Source organism: Taeniopygia guttata, chromosome 9 (assembly GCF_048771995.1).
Source record: "Taeniopygia guttata chromosome 9, bTaeGut7.mat, whole genome shotgun sequence".
NCBI classification, from domain to species: domain Eukaryota; kingdom Metazoa; phylum Chordata; class Aves; order Passeriformes; family Estrildidae; genus Taeniopygia; species Taeniopygia guttata.
Genome location: NC_133034.1, coordinates 15,031,871 through 15,052,619, shown reverse-complemented (window position 1 = coordinate 15,052,619; position 20,749 = coordinate 15,031,871).

Genomic DNA, 20,749 nt, shown 5'->3' with positions numbered 1-20,749 from the left:
TGAATGGCACAGTAACACTTCAAAGCAAGCTTCACTTGAAACTGTAATGAGGAGCACATGGCATGACACCAAGGTTAGTACTAGAACAAGAAGCATGATTACATTTTGGAAAAAATATTGTAGGCACTGTTTTCCATTGAAGTTTCTGGAAAAGTAATACTTCTTTCTCTCCCATTTTTAGCAGAATACTGAAAACATTCAGTAACAAAATTTCCTAACCTTGTTTTTCCTCCCAGCAATCTTTTGTCTCGTTCAAAAAAAAAATCTCATAAGGATGTAAGAATAAACATGCTGGATCTAGCCCAGTATCTCATTTACAGCAGCATACAGGCAACTACAGTGGTAGTTTTCTAAATAGTCTTGTTTCCATCAGTCTGTGGTGCAGGGCTTTTGTGCAGCAAAGAGAGTGCCTGTCTTTGTACTTTATTCTTCAGAGAAATGTTCCAATTTTTAGCCTGTGTCAACTTCTGCCATCCACAGCATTCAGAACAATGAGCTCCTTGGCTGCAATACACATTTATGTAGAACCACTTCCTTTGCATTGTTTTGAAGCTGTTCTCATGGCTTTGTCTGGTAGCCTTTAGTTCTGATTTGGAGACGGTGCACGTGCAGCTTGTGCCCATTCCCTGTCTCCATGCCACTCCTGATTTTATGGATATTTTTATACTTCCCTTAGTTGTTTCTTTTCAGGATTGAAGAAACCTAATCTTTTTAGACTGGAACAATTTCAACTATCTTTGACTGCTTTCTCAGGATGAAGGTATGGGTATGTGGGGCTGTCATTCAAATAAACTCACTGGTTTGTCCTTAACCTGTGGGAATAGGTTTACTGAAATCAGTGCCATTCTCAGAAAATGAAGCTTTGGATAACAGGGAGTCAGACTATTCAGACCAGTCTGAAGGTACATGAATAAGGTGACCTTGAAGGAATTTTGTTTTGTTTTGTTTTGTTTTTTGGTGCTGTTTTTTGCCTGATGAGTATGGGGGAAAGAGCAAAAATAATTTTCCTATTTTAAGGTTTTTCTGGTAGATTGCAAGTGTGCAACACCACAGCTATAAGTAAAGGAAAAGGCTACTTAGAACAGTGAAAAGAATGTAGGAGGGGATTGATTATACTGTCCTGTTAAGAATGATAATATAGGTTTGGAAGAAATTTGGAATGTTTTAAGATGTTAGGCGAGTCTTACTGGTGCTTTTTAATTTTCATTTGGATAGCTAAGAGTAATTTATTTTGTTCCAGCCGGGAACATGTCTAGTGAAAAGGATAAAAAGTTGAATTAAAAATCTCTTGAGGCAGTTGCAAAGAGAATAAGCATTGCCTCAGAGGATGTACATTGTTGGCCAGATCTAAGAGAGTTGTTATCTGTCCTGTGATCCTAGAATCCTAGAATTGTTTGGATGGAAAGGGGCCTGAAGGAACCTGATCCAACCCCCCTGGCTAGGGCAAGGACTTCTTCCACTAGACCAGATTTCTCTAAGCCCCACTCAATCTGGCCCTCCAAGGGATGGGACATCTACAGCTTCTCTGGGCAACCTGTGCCAATGTCTCATTGCCTTCACACTAAAGAAAACCGTGGATATTGTGTTTTGAACTCCTTCCTTGTGCTCCATCAGTTCATCACAAATTTTCCTATACCAGACATTATGCAATTATCTTGAATAAAGCTCCTCCAGTGCTTCCCTGAGGATTCTTGTCTCTTTCTGCAGGGTGTCATTCATCCATCTGGGCAGCTATGGCAGCTCAGAGTCCTCAGGAGAACCTGCAAAGGGATTTCTTGGAGCCTTTCCTCTTAATAACTTATTTCTTAAGTGGTAGCACTTTTTTTTTTTTTTTTTGCCTGTGACCTTTATTGGAAAACAGTGAGGGGAAACAAAGAGGAGTGCCAAGTGTACTCTGGTCCCTGGGATTCCCCTGGGTTCTGCTCTCTGGGATGCTGTGAGATCCCAGTCAGGCTGCCTGTGTGTGTGTGTGTCTATAAAGCACCAGTGACAAGACCTTTTTAGCACTTGTACCAAAAGCCTCTCAAAGAGGGCCTCAGTGAACTGGGAGTGATGTAAAACCCTCTGGATGTGTCTGGACAAGGGCAGGTTTATTTTGTGGCTGACTTCCCTGATACCTGGTGCTTTTTTTCTGGGCTTTGCCAAGGAATGAGAAGACCGGTGAAGTTTGATAGCTTCACCAGTCAAAACATGGGTGGGAGGAGAAAAATGTTACAGCCCAAGACTCTGCCTAGCACAGAAAATACTGGATTGATGACTGTGGACTGTGCTTGAGTGTGAGTTTTCAGTATCTTCCAGAGTCATGAATTTTGTTGGGAGCAGTTTAAAAGAGAGATGGCAGACAAAATTTCATGTGGCTTTCCAGTTCTATTCCTATTTTTCTCCTGTTATAGTTCCATTTGCCTCATTTAGTGCTTTTGTTTCTTGCCAGAATTCTCAGATCAATATTTGCAAAAAGGATTTTATGTGGGATCAGCTAGAAAAGAATGCACAATTGTAAGTGTATATGTGTGTATGCAAAAGTTTAAGACCATTCTTCTTGGCCAGCTGCAGAATGGAGACACAAGTCAATGTCTGCAAAGAGTTTGCATGATTAAATTTTGGAATTACTTCAGTATGATCCCACAGAAAAGCCTCATCTCTTGGTTTCCTCTAGGAAAATCTGGCCCTCAATTTGAATTTGGCAGCTCTCTTTTTTGAATGAAGACATACAATTTTAAACCCCCTTACTTGTTGCAAACTCTAGTATAAATGTAGAATGCTTGAATAATCCATTTGAAGCTGCTGCTTAAGAGATTTTTCTGGAGCCAATTTTGTGGCCTTCAGAAATACCTGGGCTGAATTTACCTGAGAAGAAAATTACTTTCTGCTTACCTAAATCCACCCCCACAGCCCTGCCACAGTTTTCACTGGTTACAGGAATCTGCTGTACTTCAAAGCCTTCCCCAATTTGCAGTGTTGCTCTGGGTTGTTAAGCACACAGGACCTTGTCCTTCTCCAATGTTAGCACCACTGATGTCTTGATGAGTTCAGAGATAAATGCCTCCATAAAGCCTGTCTGCTGCTTCTCCATTCACCTCTTTATTTTTCAGTGGGGAAAAGAACTATTTTAGTTCTTTTCATTTCAATAAAAAAGCATTATTGCTTTTTTAATGGATCTGGGTTCTTTCCTCTCTGCAAAAACCTCATGGGAGAATGTGGTTAGGAAGAGATGACTTAACTGTTTTTCTATTTTGTGGGAGATGTACTGGAGGTGAATGGAGAAGATTCCAATTAAAATGCCTTTTTTTCCTTGCTCTGTCTTTGGCAAAGTATGTTTGAGGAAGATGAGAAACTTTTCCATTTTAGCAGGGCAAGTACTAACAATAGAAGTCACAGGAGTTAGAGAAAATTGGGTTGGAAAGGCCACAAGTCTGTGCCTTTCTTTCTGTTTAAAGACAGGATTGACTCGCCTTGCTGTGCCTCTGAAAGATCCTTTTCCAAACTGTTCATGTAAGATTTTTGTCTGGAGCATCCTGATCTCTCTGGATTTCAGTCCTCCATTTTTTTTCCCTTAGCTAAATATTAAGAATACTTGTGGAATTTCCCCTACTGCAGTCCAAGTCCTTCCCCTCTTGCCCAGACCACCACAGACAAACTTGTAACTTTATTTTCTGTAGTAACCTTTTGTTTGCAGAGCACTGAGTGCTTCCCCTCTTCTTTTTCTAAGCCAAACAGTTCCTGTTACATCCTTTTCTGGTTTAGTGATTTTCTGTACCTCTGGGCATTTCAGTCTGCATCTCATCCATGTTTTTCTGACCTGTGGCTGCGGGCCTGGACAGAGCTCTGGGTAAAGAGGAAGACTTTGTAACTGTGTCTTCTGGGAAGCAGAGGGAGTTAGTTCTTCACCCTGGAGGATTTCTGGCTTTCCAGCAGCTGTCTGACCTCCCTATCCCGTGATCCTACCTACCTCAACCAGCTGCTCTCCAGTTTGCCTTGATGGCAGTCAGCTATTCCAGGTGAAATACAGACACTGTGTGTTTGTTCTTTACTGAATCACACTTTATTGAATCTTTTTGCCATAATTTGTCACAACTATTTTGAATTCTTTCAAATCCCACAATGTGCTCATGTCTCTTCCCAGCGTAGCAGTGTCCACAGATGGAGCAAACACATTTGTCCCTTCTTTGCTCCCTTCTGTGCTGGAAGTGTTCAACAGCAGCAGACCAGGGCTGCTGGCTGCTGCCTTTTTGTCTGTCAGCAAGCCAATGGAAATGGCTCCTGGAGTCTGTTTTTTTTCCCTAGCCCCTTCTGCTCATCACAGCTCCACCTGTTCATGTTTCCATAGTTTGCCTACAGCAACACCTCAAGAAATTAGAATTCATTGGTATTTGTACTTCTTCACCCACAAGATCTTATTATTCCTTTAGAAAGAAATTAGAATGGGTTTAGGTGATTCAGTTTTGACAGCTGTCAAATTAGTCTAGAGTGTTTCCCATTTCAGAATCCAAGAATATTCTGGGTTGGAAGGGACCCACAAGGTTCATCAGGTCCCACTCTTAAGTGCATGGCCTGGACTGAACCCATGACTTTGGAGTTATTAGCACCATGCTCTGACCAACTGAGCTAATCTCCCACGGCTCTGGGATTTTTAGGGGGTCTGGTGAAAGCTGGCATGTCTCCAACAGCTCTTCCTTCATCTCTCTCAAAAGCCTCTCAAAAGACCCTTCATCCTCTGCTGATTCCCTTGAAGGTAGTCTCATGAGGGGTGACTTGCCCAGAAACTGGAAGCAATGAAAAAAAAAATAATTTCAAATATAGAAAGAAAGGCTGAACAGTTCCAAACTAAGACTTCTTTGTTTTCCACTTGTCTTTCTCCCTCTTCCCTCAGCCCCACCAAGAAAGGAAGCTTTTTTTCCTCCAGACCTGCTCCAGGCTCAGAGGGAGCTGAGGCAGGAGTGATAAGGGCTTGGCTGAGGGATTCAGGGAGGTCAGAAGAATAAGAACACAAGAGTCAGCAGGATTGAATTGATACCTGGTGCTCTGAGCTGTTCTTTATGAGGTGGTGTTGCATGGTGTGCTGAAGGCTATCAGTTGTGATCTGAGCTCCTGACTGTCACTTATCCTCAGGGACGTTACCACTGTGCCTCAGTTTCTCTCCCTTTTAAAATGAAATCCATGATCCTGAAGACCTCTGCAGGGAGTTTTGAAAGCCAGGGATGAGGAAAGCCAGGGATTTAGTATGCCTGCCCTCAGTGGATATTACAGCCTGAGAACCAAGGACAATTTACCTGGGTTGCCCAGTTCAGACCTCAGGGATGGCACTTTGCTCAGACATGTCTGGATAAGGAATGAACTGTCATTGGCTCTTTGTTACACAAGTCAGAGGGTGTAACTGGGCCAGAATTAGCCCCTAAAGGTGCACATTTCTCCACTTATGCCTCTGTGTGGGTCCTCTTGGAGGTCAGAACAGTGACAACACAACCAAAGTGCTTTGGTTACCTAGAATATAAGTATTTTCTACAAGAATGACTTAATCTTAATGATTTGCTTTTAAGGAGTGGCAGACTAACTTTACCAATCCATGGAAATATTTCCTATTCTTTCACAATCCCATGCAGCTGCTCTTTTTTCCTAGGCAGCTGTTTCTGTGCATGTGTCAGAGGGATTTGTCCTGCTTTATTAGTTGAATTTATTTTCTTTCCAAAGCAAAACTGCAACTGATGTCAATGAGCACCTCGTATTTCTTTTGGGCTAGAGCCATCTCGGAGCTGGGGCTGAGCAGCTGCTGCTGTGCCATGTCACAGAAATCACAGCCCTGTGTTTGCAGCTAGCCAGATGAAATCTCTGGCAAATTACATTAGCCCCAAATTCTTTATACAGCTGCTGCACAGCCAGGGACCATTAGATAATGAAATGGGGAGAATAATGGGCGTGATCAGAGGTATTCCCCACACCACCAAAATCCCACTGCTGAGACAAGCCTGGGAGTGCAAGTGTGCAGCTCTGCAGCTCTCCCTGTCAGCGCCAGGAGATCCCTGTGAGCTGTGCTCTGCCTGCAGGAAGGGTGTTCCCGAGGGCAGCAGCCACTCCTCTGCTTGTCCTTCATGCTCAATTCTCCCTGGTGGGTCATGGGGATCACACAGAGCTGCCCTGTGCTCTGGAGGGGGTCATGGACTTGTCTGGATGTGCCTAAATCTGCATTGCCATCCTAAATCTGCATTGCCATCCTAAATCTGCATTGCCATCCTAAAAGTCTCTCTCCTAGGAGGGAGGTGCAGCTGTCACTGATGGTGCAGCCATGACCTGGCTGGGAGATGGAGCTGAAGAGCACTGATGGCTCTCAGGTAGATCTGTAAAACCGAGCATTGGCCTACACTGTTGTTTCAATCAGTAACATAAATACACAGCGTGCTTGGCCCTGAGAAGGTGGGAACGGTGTGGAAGAATGGGCATTAAGGTTATTTGTTGTCACATTGCCCAGAGATAAAATATTTGGCTTCCCCAGCAGTTTGGAGGCTTAAAGCACATTTAAAGCCACTTTTGGAAACTAATTAAACTGGGACAAATATATTTGAACACCCAGTAAAAAGGACTTATCCTTCACCAAGGAATTTATAGTGCTTTGCTTACCTTAACACCAAGGCCAAATTTGCTTGGTAATCAGGCGTGCATTACATTGCAAAACCATAGCACATCTTCTCGTTTGTGCCCTGTGTTATTGAGCTGCCCAGGGCAGGGAGGAGCCCTGCAGCAGCAGCCACTGAGAGCAAACAAAGCCTTGCCTCGGTCACCGATCACACCGCGGGGAGAGGATTCTGGAATTTAAATCACAGCAGATGACACTGGCAGCTTTCACTGGGGAAGCCTCACACTCAGCTGCAGAACCTGCAGCAAGAATAAATCCGGAGGTGTGTTTGCTCCCCGGCGCCTTGGAATGCAGAGATTGTTCATGGAACTCTCCAGTGGTGCTGCTGCTTCTCTCCTTGCCTCATGCTGATCTAACAGCTGGGCTGGAAAAGGGAATTTCCCCTGCTACTTAACTCTGTTTTCTTTCCTGCTTTCCTACAGTGTCATCATTTTCCTAGTGCTTACCATTGCTCACCCTACTTCATTCCTTCCTGTCCAGGCAATCCCAAATATCCTGACTCCTCTCTGAGGCAGCAACTACCTTTGAGGGTCAGAACTTTGCAGGGAGGAAGGAAGCTTTACTTTCTCTTGCCTTATTATAAGGACTCAAGGTCTTTCCTTCCTTGGCTGAGACTTGCTGCTGAAATACCTGGTAGTCCAGTTTGTTTATCTGGCTGCTGGCCTTTGAAGGATGTGCTGCCACAGAGTTGTCATGAGAGCTGCTGGCTGGAGCAAATGAGAACAAATGAGAGGCAGAGAGATGATGGCCTGAGCAGCAGCAGCCCTGCCAAAACCTGGCCCCATGTCCAATAGCTGTCCAACAATTCAGACTGAAGGAGGTGCCTCACAAGAGGCGCTGGCAAACAGCAGCTCTGCCCGATTCACCTTCCAAGGGCAGCTCTCCAAGCTGCACTTCTGAGGTGCTGCAGGCTCTAGCAAGACCCAAAGCAGTGCCCTGCTCCTGCCCCGTGGCACAGCAGCACCTGCCCCGTGCCCAGGGGAAAGGTGGCACCGCTGCTGGGCTGGGCACTAGGGGCTGGAGGTGCGGGCAAGGGCAGGATGGTGGCACCTCCACCCCTCCTGCACCCGGCTCCTGGGCAGGTGTGGGAACCCAGGGCTTCCCTCTGACTGCCCTGGAAGGTCTGGGACCCTGGCAGGGGTCAGGAACCCCACTGTACAGAGCCCCCAGAGACACTGGCTGTGATCTTTGTCCATGGAAAAGTGTTTTCAATCTTACAGGATGAATTACAAGCTCTGAGTGTTTGATATGAGTAGTAATTAAGTGTGGCATGGGTGCAAAAGTAAAATTTTAGGATTCTAGATTAGGGGTTCAAAGGGGACAAGATGGAGGAAATTGGATATGTCTTGTCCTTTTTCTCCTTCTTCATGCCCTCCATGTTTCACTGTAGTGTTGGCATTTTTCTATTGGTTTAGGCTGGGGACACTGTTCAACGTAGGTGACAGATATTGGCACATTATTGTAAATCCAGCACAGGTAGTTTCTGGTATTTAATGTTTGTAACATCCCACTGAGGGCAGAGCCCCACACGCTGCCCTGCAGGACAGAGCTGCGGCAGGGCAGCAGAACATGTTAGAGATAAACAGAATAAACAACCTTGAAACCAGCACAGACGAATTATGGCTTCTTCTTTGGCAACGGGGCAGAAAGACAGAGACTTTCTACAATCTTGGAATCATCAATGCCACAGATTCCGACACAGGGGCAAGGGCAGGGTGTCCTCAGCAGCTCCCACTCCATCCTCTGCCTCACAACTGCTGCTTCAGGAGAGGTGCTGCCTTTTTTTCTAAGCCCTTTCTGTGCAAGAGGAAGGACAGGCGAAGCCTGCAGAGGAATGATGATGGGATCAAAGCCTGGAAGCAAGAGCAGGGATCAGCTTCCCAAAGGCAGAGAAAAGCCACAAAGCCAGGCTCTGTGGAGAGGGATGTTTACAAAAGGTGTTTCTGAAGACATCTGAAGGCATTATCAGAAGTTGATGCCATCTTTTCTATAAATTTATTGTATGGTGTCTTGCTGAAACTGAAAATTACAGTAATGTGGATTAAAGAAGATAAAACCAAGGGGAAACAGGAAGGGGAAGGGCTCATCCAGGGCCACATGGCAGTGTTGAAACAGTTTGGTTTCCTCCCAGTGCCCTGAGTGACCAAGATGCTGTGCAGCTCTTGTTTTAGTCCATGGAAAGATTCAGTTTACTAATTGTAATTCTGCCACAGAGAGTGCGACTGGCTGTGTCTCTTTGATGTCTTTCACATGTTTTAAAATAAGAAAAACTATTTATAATTCAACCATAAAACCAGAATTCCCTGAGCAAGACAGGAAGCTGAAGCTTTTATCTGCTGTTTTAGAGCCTATTTCTCCACAAAGTGGGACATAAAGTGAGTTGGCCTCAGAAAATAATCTTTTTTAAAAAAAGTTCTATTGTCTTTCAAATACACTTCCCCTCTCAGTGTGAGGGGATCAAAGGGACAGAGTTAGGTAAGTGTCTGAAATGGATGAAGCAGGTTGAAATTTTTTTAAATGCCTCATTATTTTCCTATAAGCTCTCAAAGCAGCTCAAGGAAAGCAAGAGGAGACCTACATCAACCCTCAAAGCTTGATGGAATTGAACACAGCAGATTATTCATGGGTTTCTGATAGACACAAAGGGAAACAAATTAGGCTGTTCACAGCAAAATTGCCTATTTGGTTAGTAAGTCAAAATATCCTTCCTGCTTCTTCCTCAGCCTGGAGGTCAGAGCTGTGCCATTGAACATGGGATGTCAGGGAAGGAAAGGACTGGGAACTGATAGGAAGACAACAGCCTTTTTTTTTTTTTTTTTTTTTTTTTTTTTTTTTTTGTTATTATTATGACAAAGAGATTCTAGAAGGAAAGAAGAAACAGAGGAGTTATCAACCTCTGCTGTATCAGGGAACCAGAACCATTCCTTTTATTTTCATGGTACATACTGAAAATTACTAAGAAATTTTTTAAGTTTTTCCACAGCACCCTTCTTCTGTATTTAAGGACAGAAAAATATTAGAAAAGAACAGAATGAGGAATTGTAACTCCATCAGGTTGCCTGATCTTAGACAGGTGGAGGTGGCAAAAAATCTAATAAAGAGTTCGAGACCTCATCAGGAACAAATGTACAATAACTTTTAACTCCAATATTTTTGAAATGCAGGCCTGTATTAGTCTTTCCCCACCCTGATTTACTCTTTATATGCCAGTCCAGTTTCAAAGAACTCTGGGAGTGGTCAGGAAAAGGAAAGAAATATGAGAGGTTTTTTGCTGTGAGTGAACACTTCTAGTTGTCACCCTACAAATGGGCCATCTGTTTAAATCTAGTTCACTGTTCACTTGCTGGTGTTGCTTAGAAACTAATTTTTTAAAATCCCACATTTTTCAGTGTGCTGGCAGATAAACACAAAGGTAACTGATAAGTCTGTGTACACTTCTGGTAAAGAAGGGGTAGGGTGCACTAATGTATGATGATGAAATTCCTGATGAGCTGAAATTTTGAGGTTCTTGTTTGATGTGGGATATACAGATCCTAGTAGCCTTGATGCTTTCCAGTATTTGAGTCTTTCTGACTGAAGATGGTCTGCATCAGAAATACAAGTAAATTGGGGCTGCAGAAGCAATATTGATGTTTGCTGTGCATTCCTCAGTGCAGCAGGGCGGCGATGAAGCTGAAGGCCAGGTTCCCTCTGCAAGGCTGTGCTGTGCCTGGGCTGTGAGCAGGCAGCAGCACCAGGGCTGCAAGAATCCCATCCCAGCCATCCCCTGGCCCAGGGTGGCTCCAGGGGCTGAGGGATGGACGTGCTAGTTGGAAGCTGGCTTTCCAAATGGTTTGCCACATAAAAATAAATAAAAAAAGAAACCAAGCAAGGAAGCATGTGAGGATAGATGAGGTTCCTGATTTGCTGGAATGGCCAATGTGTGTGAAAAATCTGTGTGCAATTTTAGCACCAGAAAAGGCAATCTTTATACTTTCTGTCTGACTCCTATTGCCTTGGGGACGCTCATTCTATACTTGCCAAGCAAACCATTTGATTAAGTGCCAAACTTGAAAAAAAGTAAATAGCCTATTTAAACATGTTAAGCCAACCTGTCACCTACTTAGATGCTATTTAAACATAACCTATTTAAATATGCCTTCACCTAAGTCCATGTGCATCTTGTTTCATGCCACATACCTTGTAAATGAAATGACTTATAATAACAAAAATGAGGTGATAAAATACAAGTACCACCAGTTTTGCCTAGAAAATGCAATGAACAGTAATATGGGGTTTCAAATGTGCTGTACTGCCAGTCTGTGGCATCCATTAACATCTGAGAGAAAAGGAAATTAATTAACAGAGCTCCACAGCTGGCACCTGTACTGCACTACCATTACTGCTCTTTGTCAGAGACTTTAGAATGTTTGCACATCTCCTTCATTTCACCAGGCACCTGAATTTGTCTTCTGTACTTTCTGCTGAGTTCAAATCTGTCTGAAAAAGGAAGCAGGGACTGGATGTAGCTCATCTTTATCACTTCCTGTCTTCCTGCCCTGTGTTCCTGGATATCTTTGTGTAGACTAACAGGAGAATCCCATTCTGCACCCCTTTGCAGAGGCAGGGACTGTTCCACACTCCCCCCACACCTTGTTACTGGTCTAAGTTCAGGAAAGCTGATGAGCTTTGCAGTCTGGGGGCTGTCGGTGTGTCCTGGGGCTGTCAGTGTGTCTTGGGGCTGGCCAGTGACGTGGATGTGGGTTGGTATGACTGTGCCCAGCTCAGGTGTGGCCTCGTATTATGATCTCAATCAATCATTTGATGTGGGTTTTCCCACTCCAACCTTGTCCTTTACACTGAGATCATAAGTTCCTTTTACCCCTGTTTGGGTCTGGGAGAGTTTGGAGTGCAGTGGCTCTGTCAGAGCAGTGACACACTGCTACGACACAGCTAAAAATGCCACACAAAAGATTCCACCAGCATCTCCTCCAGGACAGGAGTGAAAGAGGCTGGGACTAGGAGTTTTAGTCATGCTGTGGGTTAAAAATTAAGGTTTATGTGAAGATGATTTTTTTCCCATTATCTTATGGCTCCTTGTTGGGAGTCCAGAGAGGCAGATGGTTTTTGCTCACTGTAACTGTCTCTATGAGAACATGAATGGTGATTTATTACCATTTCCATTAACTGCTCCTAATGCAAAGAGGAAATGTTAGAAGTCACTCCTCCCTGGAGGAGAGGTGATGCTTGACCTTCTCTTGAAAGAGGGAGGGGAGGAGGAGAAATGCTAAGAGAGGATGTTCTGCTGGGATGCTGTCATTGGTAACAGCAGTGACCTTTTCCCTGTGGTCAGCGGGTGGCATCATGAAGATAAATTGCTTCAACTTGCAAGTTAAAAGATCTTTGTGCCGAGCAAGAAAATTAAAAGAAAAACCTTCCAAAAGTCAAACAGTATTGCAAATTCTGTTCATATTTTCTAATTCCTTTATGGAAATAGTTGCTGTGCATGGAAATGTGAGGCACCTATTGTAATTTGTCAACTAAAACTGACTGGTGATGGATGTCTTGCAGAAGATTTTATTTGCCAGATTGCTCCAAACTCCTCTGTCATTCTAGTGAGAATGAGAACCACTTGGAGGATCCAGGCTCTCCTGTCCTTAGGGGTCACTGCCACTAAAAAAAGCAGGATTTTTTTCCCCCATTGAATCTCAGAGTCTCTTCAGGAAGGGTAATCAGTGGCAGTACATATGGTTCCACTCCATCCATACCCATTTTCACTTCTAGCACTATCCACTCAGTGGTACCTTAAGGTCAATATAAAATAGAGTCTGCAGAGTTGCCGTGGTGATAGCTGCAATTCCTCCCTTGTGGTTCCAAGTGATCTGGAAGGGCAGCTCTGACAGGTACTTTCTAATTTACTGCTCAACCTCGTTTTCTGCCCATGGAGTTTATAGGGAAGGTCACTCGTCACATCTCATTTCTTTAACATTGTCCTTATTCTCTTTATTACAAAGCAAAAGTGGGATCAAATCATCAGTCAGTGTATGAGGGGAAAGAAAACCAAAAATTTTTGAGCAGCTATGGACCTTCTGCTGTTTTAGATGTTGGTATTCAGTGCCTGTTATATTTCTGCAGGAATGTGGACAAAGACACAGGAAGTAGGACATGTGCTCAAAGGACCTGACATGGAGCACTCAATTCTGATGCAAACCAGAGCAGTCCCTGCCATTGGCAGCTGAGCAGCTGCCTTTGGTCTCTGGAGAACAATATACCTGCTGGTAATTAAACTGTGGGGTGTGCAGGCTGTCACTGGAGTGGGGCAGATCACAGTGGTGGTCACCAGATCCATCCTGGCTGAGGCTGCCTCTGCAGCTGCTCCCCAAGAAGTGTCTGCAGGGAGCTGAGAGCACAAACCTGCACCCCCCTCCCTGCAAACGGGGCCAGCCAAGGTCTCAAGGTTCAGCCCTGGGCTGCTCAGCGCCCACTGTGGTGTGGTGGGAGCCTTCCAGGGAATGCCCAGCCTCTGCTGGCTCACACTGTGGAATGGTCGTGTTGTTAGTGCATCTCCAAGCTCATTCCCCTCAGGCACTCCCTGTAGAAAGCACCCTGCTAATTCACCAGTGGGAATCAGGAGCAAGAGTTGCTGTTCCCAGGTCAGGGGACTGGGATGCAGATTTCAAATACTGCCATGTTTGTTGGTCTGGGGACTTGAAAGGAGGGCTGGACCTTTCTTGGGAAGCAAGGGGATCAATCTTGCTTGAAATAGGTTGCAAAAGAATTGAGGAGGGGTTCCATGCTAATTTGTTTACCTCTGTACCCTCCCACATCTTGCCTTCAGCCTTACACATTTTTGCATTTCTGGGCTTATTAGAATATTAAAATACTTTCCAGAGTTTAAGGAGTTAACGGCTTACACTGAGGACAGCTCTCTCCCTTTTATTTTATTTTATTTTTTTTTTTATATTTTAAATGACACAGAATACTGTGAGAGCCAGAGAGCTGATATTTAGCTGGTCCTAAGCAGTGAGACTTAAAAGGCTCCAGTGCTGGCGGCCATCAGTGACATTGCAAGGGCTGCAGCGGGAGATGGATTTGGTTCTAAGGTTTGAGGGGAGACACAAGTGATTTGCATCCTAATAGCACAAAACACATGGAAAGGGAGCTCTAAAAGGGCATTTATTTGAGGAGCAACAGCCTCAACAGGATGGTCAAGCTGGTCACTGTGAGGATGAGGTGCTGTCCAGATCAGGCACAGTCAGGAGCACTGCCCATCTCTGTGCTGTGCAGGTGTGTCATTTAGGGAACATCCTGGGGCTGGAAAGCAGGCAACGGTGGATTATGTGAGTCTTCATTGCTGAGCTGCCTCCCCCAGCCCAGGGAATTATTTTTCTTGTAGATAATAACCAATCATTCCCAAATGCATCACTTGAAAGGTCTTTAGGCTACATGCCAGGATTTTGGAGCTAATAGGGAGCCCCAGGATGGGGATGGATGGGCTTGGTTGCAGCCTGGAGATATTTATGTGTGTGTACACACCGTATTTCAGACAGCCAAAGCAGCGTGCTTAGACTCAAATTTACCATGGGAAGGCTCTAAACCCATTTTCAAACCGGCAACATAATTTAAAAGGCCTTGCGGTGCCTGAGATGACTCAAGCAAAAGCCCTCCCTCCCCTTCCCCCGTGTCACTCACGTCTCACCTTGACTGCAGGTGGCAGGACGAGATGGATGGGGAGGAAGGGGACGGGTGTCCCTGCAGGGATGGGTGTCCCTGTAGGGATGGGTGTCCCTGTAGGGATGGGTGTCCCTGCCGGGATGGGTGTCCCTCTAGGGATGGGTGTCCCTGTAGGGATGGGTGTCCCTGCCTGGACAGGTGTCCCTGCCGGGATGGGTGTCCCTGCCGGGATGGGTGTCCCTGCCGGGTGTCCCTGCAGGGGCGGGTGTCCCTGCCGGGTCCTGCTGTGCCGCCTGCCACCAGCCCGGGCTGCTCGGCGCTCCCAGCTTTCTGTCAATGAGCACCCGTGCTCCGCTGAGGAGAAAAGCAATTTCTGTGCAAACCTGTGAAGCGTCTTGAGGGATTGGTTATATCGAAAGCATCTCTCCTGGCGCTGCAAAAAGTGGGACAGTCTTCCTTTTCCCGTTAGGTTTTTAGTGTGAATGGATTTTTGAAGACAAAAGCTGTAAGTCAGCCCTTTTTCTTTCCTGTTTAATATATAAAATCTCTGCTGTGTGCGAGTCTGATCTGTGCAGGATCCATCCCAGTGAAGGGAACTTGGCACACATACTGCAGTATCATCCCCCTTCTGCAGTAGATGTGCTGTAACAAAATGAAATTCATTGTCTGCTCCCAGCAGGAGCCCGTCCATCCATCTGCTACCTATCATTGTCTGTCTGTCTTAGAAATTTAAGCAGCCACCTGCCCTTGCGCCTGTCACAAGGAGGCAGTAATAACAGTAGCCTTTGACATGTCCAGCCCTTTTTTGTCTCTCCCTTTTCAAGTCTTTGTTAAAAGCAGGGATTTTCTGCGGGAAGAAAGGGAACAGTGAGAAACAGTGTTCATATTTTAAATGACTTCAGGGGAAAGGTTTTTCACACAGGAGAAAGACATCCAAGGGACTTGGTCTTCTTTGGGGGGTCAGTCCCCACTGGGCCCCCTGGCTGGATAAACCTTTCTTCCCAGCTGCTGGGAGCCTTGGGGTCTGCACTGCCCTGGGCAGCAGAGCTGCTGTGTGTGCTCAGGGTGTGTTTTGCAGGGGGAAGTGAAGGCATTGATACAGCCACAGCTCCATCTGTGGAGTTTTTTGAAAAATGGACTTCCATTTCAGAATGGTGACAGAGAAGGGGCCCTATTCCCAGCCCTGGTGTGCTCAGGGCTGCCCAGTTCATGGAGCTGTCAGACAGCTGTGCCTCCCACCAGCTGCTCTGGGCTGCAGATAGCTGCAGTGGCCTCACTGCAAGGGACAACTTGCAATTAACTTGAAGTCACCAAGAAGTCATAGTCTTAATGGGAAAAGGGGTGTTCAATTGCCATCACCCAAGGCAGGGTGAAGCTGCACTTCACCTTTGTGCTTTCCCAGACAGGCACCATCTCCCACTCCACTGCTGGTAGGATATGGGTGGACTGGAGGGTTGCAGTAGAGACTATCAGGGGTGCCAACAAGAACTAGGAGACCAGAATTTAGAAATGAGGAAAAGCAAATGTCTTCTTGTTATTCCCCAGTCTCTATGGCAAGCCCTCTTCTGGGTATGAATGGGTTTTTTTGGATTCTCATCTAAGGGAATGGGAAGGTGGGGCTGAAAAGGCGCAGGTCAGAAGCCAAGGCTTTCAGCTCGTTGCTCTCAGCAGGGAGTCCTTCTGTGCCCCAGTGCTCCTTGGTACTCTGAGCCATGTGGGCTGTGAGCTTTGGAGGGGAAAAGGAGAAACTGTCCTGGCTGTGTCTCTGGAACATGACCTACTCTTGGGTGCCATTGCTTCAACCTTGCAGGGGTTCACCCTCAGCAGCTATTCTTGGTCTGAAAGTTAATTTCCTGGGTTGTTCTGACATTTCAGAACTGGTTGTGTCACTTGAAACTGAGTTTTGTTGCTGAATTTCATAGGCACAGAGCTTGCAGTGTGCTCTGCCTCACCCTGAGCAGGGGTGGCACGGATACCCTTGGGAAGGGACAGATGAGCCCTTGACGCTGTGTGTGGCCTGAACCTCCTGAAACCTTGAAGACACCATGCTGGCAACAAAGCTTGCTAAAAATGTGGCATCCTAGAACAGTTGCCAGCTCCATGGGGAGGCTGATGGCAAAATGAGTCTCTTGGGTTTAACTGCTGTGGTCTTGGAACTTAATACACAGAACAAGACTCAGGACTCCTGGGTTTAAATCCTGTAAAAAAATTGGCTGCCTTTAGGCCTCATAGGAAACATTTAGTAACTTTTTGCCAGTTAAAAATTAAATATACGAATTATAAGAAGTCCTAGTAGAAATTATGATGGTGGCTATTAAGTAAGCAGTTCATCCTGAAAACTGGAACTTGAAATGGTTAGAGAAACTTAATCTGAAAGTGTACATATATGATAAATATTGGCCAGATTAAAAAAAAAAAATCCTGGCCTAAAAACCATATTAAAACTAAAGACATTTATATGGAGGTTTGTTTCCATTGTGAGGTGGTTAATCCTTAGGGTTGCTAAATAGTACTACATCAAACTAAAAGTTCTAAGAGGTTTGAAAAGACAATTCCATTCCAAAGAATCCAAGAACAGCGTAGGATAATGCCAGTATTTTTCAGTTTGCTTTATAGAAATACATCACTAATATATTGCATTGTGGCAAACTGACAGTCAGAATGGGTACCAGAAGGGACAAAAAACATACTAAGCCCAGCTAATGCTCTCAGTTTGGTGAGCTCTTTCTCAATAGATATTTCATTTAGTCCCTCTGAGTAACAGCTCGTCAATGAACAAGTTGACATCTTGGCCCTGGGTCCAGTTTTCAGAGAGCTCCTGAGATGGTTCTGGAAGATCTGGGCTTGAGGAGTTGCGCAGCACAAGCAGCTGTGGGCAGGTGCAGTGAACCCCTCCTGGCAGGTCAGGCTGTGGTGAAGTTGTGCTGCAGCTGGACGCCCTCCCGGGCATTGCTTTGTGCCCTGGAGAAAAGCTTTGTACTGAGCCAGGCTTGCAGGGGTAAAGCCCCCTTGGAGTCCTGGAGCCAAGAACTTCAGTGGTTGTGGTGTCCCAGATTTCACTGCTCAAGAACTGTGTGGCTTTCTCCACAAGACCTTGATTCATTCACTTCTTCTTCGCTTTAGAAGGTGCAGTTCCCTCCATGACAGATTCTAGGTCAGCTCTTGGCCAAACCTCGAAACCCTTTTGGAAGACCAAGCCATCCTTCTTCAGACCCCCTGGACATGTTCAATTCCCAGGCTACTAAATGTGTGCAGTGACCCTCTCCATAGCAACCAGTGAAAATGTCAATAATCTCTGTTATAGGAAACCATGGGAAATTCACCTAGGAGTGAATACAGATTTCACTGGTTTAAGCACTAAGACAAAAGCTTTTCAAGGATCAGCCATTTCACTGCCAAATGAAAACAGCTTGAAAAATATATTAAGGACATTTGAAGAGTTTTGGTAGTAAAATAAAACATTTAATAAAGAATACTTTGCAGTTCTGTATTGTCTTTCAGCAGTGATTTACCGTCAGGGTGCTGCCTGGATATTGCAAAGAAAGGTTTACTAGGAATAAAATAGATAATAAATTAAAGAGATTAAATCTCATCTCTGTGTGTATGTGTTAATAAAAGATCTCTATAATACTCCAGGAATACAGGAAGTATAAAAGACAATAGTGAACGTATAGAGTGGAAATAGAATGTTGTGAGTGACTAAACTAATCAGTGGATTAATGGATGGCCAGTGTGAGCAGAGTCCTGCTGGCAGCTCACACAGATCTCAGCAAAGCTCACAGCTGAATGTGGAGAATAAGACTGACCTTGATATGAAGGGCTGCAGCATGTCTGAATGCACTTCCCTGAAATGCTGTGCATAAAATGAATTCCATCATTAATAACTGACCCATGCTTTCCATTCTGAGGAATCCAATTCACCTTCTGGCAACCCACTGGCCAAGCAGCAGGATAGTTTCTGGAACCGAAGGGAAAGTAGAACTGCATTATATTGTTCCCTCAATACTGGGAGAGTAGGGGTAAATCTACAGCAATATCAGTTTTTCAGGGGAATTGGCTATCAGAAAAAGTTTGGATACCTTAGTACCTGCAGAAACCTAGCTCAAATGTGTTGTCCAAGTTAGCTGTTAGAGGATAGAAAGCTCATGCGTTGGCCTCTGACAGCTTTTAACCCTTGCTTTTTGATTCCTCACACAGTTAAGTCAACTGGAAATTGCTCTGCTTGTCTCTGACAGCACTTTCTTAGCAGCCTGTTTTTTTTTTTGGGCTTTCAGGCATTTGTGAATTGCTTCTATTCATAACATTGCAATATATAGAACTGTAATGGGTGTCTTCCCAAATTAATCTTTGAAAGCACTGCTATGTTTTTCTTCATTTTCATCTATGTCCTTTTGGATGGATCGTGTCTGAAAAGATGGGCATGTGCACATGTACGTGTACACATGTATGTACAGACTTAGACACATATTTAACATCCAATCTGTCCAAATGCAAGTTTTGAAAAATATCAAATCTATTACTCAGAGACTATAAGAGGATTGAAATTATAAGGATTTTTAAAACATATGTTATTTTGAGTTCAATGTACACTTGCTTCAAGCTGCTCTGTGCAACCATGGAGATGAGAAAAGTACTTTCAGAAAGTGAAAGCTGGAAAATTTTGAACAGGATAATTCTAGTAGCTGGGGCTGTAAGTGGCTTATTAAGAAGTCTTAAAACTTAGACTGATGTTGGCAAATTTGACAACAATGAATGCAAAATAGATTTGCAGAATGCAGTTGTGTGACCCTGGTTACCTGTCAGCTAGCAGGATGCAAATTCCCCTGTACAGCCACGAGCTGGCTTCATTTCTTATGTCTCGTTCTTCTGTTCATTACCTCGTTTGTTCACCAGTGAATTACCTCCTAGTCCTTAGATAATGGAAAAGATGAAAGCTGGCACACTTTCTCCTTTTGAAAGGCTCATGTACAAGGGTAATTCACTGGTGAACAAAGCAGGATAACCTAGAACAGAACAGGACCAAAGCACTGGTATTTCACTGGGGTCTGACTGCAGACACCTCATTATATCAACAACTCCAGGGCATACCGGACTAGGAAAACTGGACAAACATAGGTTACAGAACTCAAGGAGAGGGATGGGATTTTAAAGAAAGGGTGTCTGGAATTAACATCAGAGTCTGAGAAATGCTGGAGAAATCTAATCAAGTACATAGAGAAAGAGAGAGGCTGAGATTTAGCATTTTAGGGGCTGTTTTGCTTTGACTGTTGGGAGAAGATCACGGTGCTCTGTGGAATGGTCACATCAATCCAGAGAGCATCCCCACTGCAGCGGGGAAGGCAAAGCACAGGCATTCATGAAGTGTGTCTTACCTTGAATTGTTATTTTTATTTAGTGCCAGGCCATGAGGAACTGTGTTTAAAACCTGCAAGTTGGACGTTCCTGAATAGTTATGCTCTGAAGTTCAGGAGGATAATGATCTAGCAAAATGTAACCTCCAGCCAGCGGTGAGTTGGAGGAATCAGGGGGTGTTTCAGGCTGTCTAGTCCTGTTTCTGCAAAGCCAGGAGAGCAGTCTCCAGAAAACATTCCCAAGAGAACAGGTTGGGGCTTCTCAAGGAAGGAAAGGAAACCTATGCCCCTACAAAGACCAAGGTGGCATCTTGGGCTCCCAGCCAATGCTAATAGCTCTGTGGGTGACTTGGTGGCTGTGCCAGCTCCACACCAGCTCTACTGGCTCAATGCTGCTGCTGGGAAGGCTCCTGCAGAGTCAGAGTGCAATGGTGCTGAAAGCACCAGCTCGCTATGAATATATAAGTAGCTCACTGCATTCAATTAGCAGAAAGTTTGGTTTGTCTCATTGCTGAACAATTGCAATGTGGAGAAATTTAATTTTATGGTGGCTGAGATCCTTTTGTATGAAATGACAAACTAAGGAAACTCCAGCAGTACAGTTATCTATCATTAAGCTATTTTACAATTCCTTCTACTATATAAATGGCTCAGTGGAAAAAATCCCTTATTAGTTTAGACAGCAACAGCTCTCTTTCATTAACATTAAAGGATTGAAATTAGTAGTACAGTCCTTGCACTGCCTGGTAATGATGGAAATTCTCCCTCTCAATTAATAGCAGATAATTTCACCAAAGGCCATTTCCACATGTTGGGGTCATCAGGCACTCGCTGGCCCCTCTTCATGGCAAAGAGAGGGATGCAAACTGCATCCAGTCTCTGTTTCCTTCACATTGACTGGGAGAGCTTCCATTTCAGTAGAAGAATTGGGAAGTGAAAGGCCTCAGGTGGGGCAGATTGGCTGTGGGAGCTGAAGATGCCGTAAAATTTTCTCATTCTTCTGGTTCAGCTTTTCTGTCTTTGGAAAGTACTTTGTTTCCGCCCTGTAGTTCTGGAAGAAAATATACCCTTTTGCTTCAGGGCTTCAGTAAATGTATGAAAAACCAGCTTTCTTTCA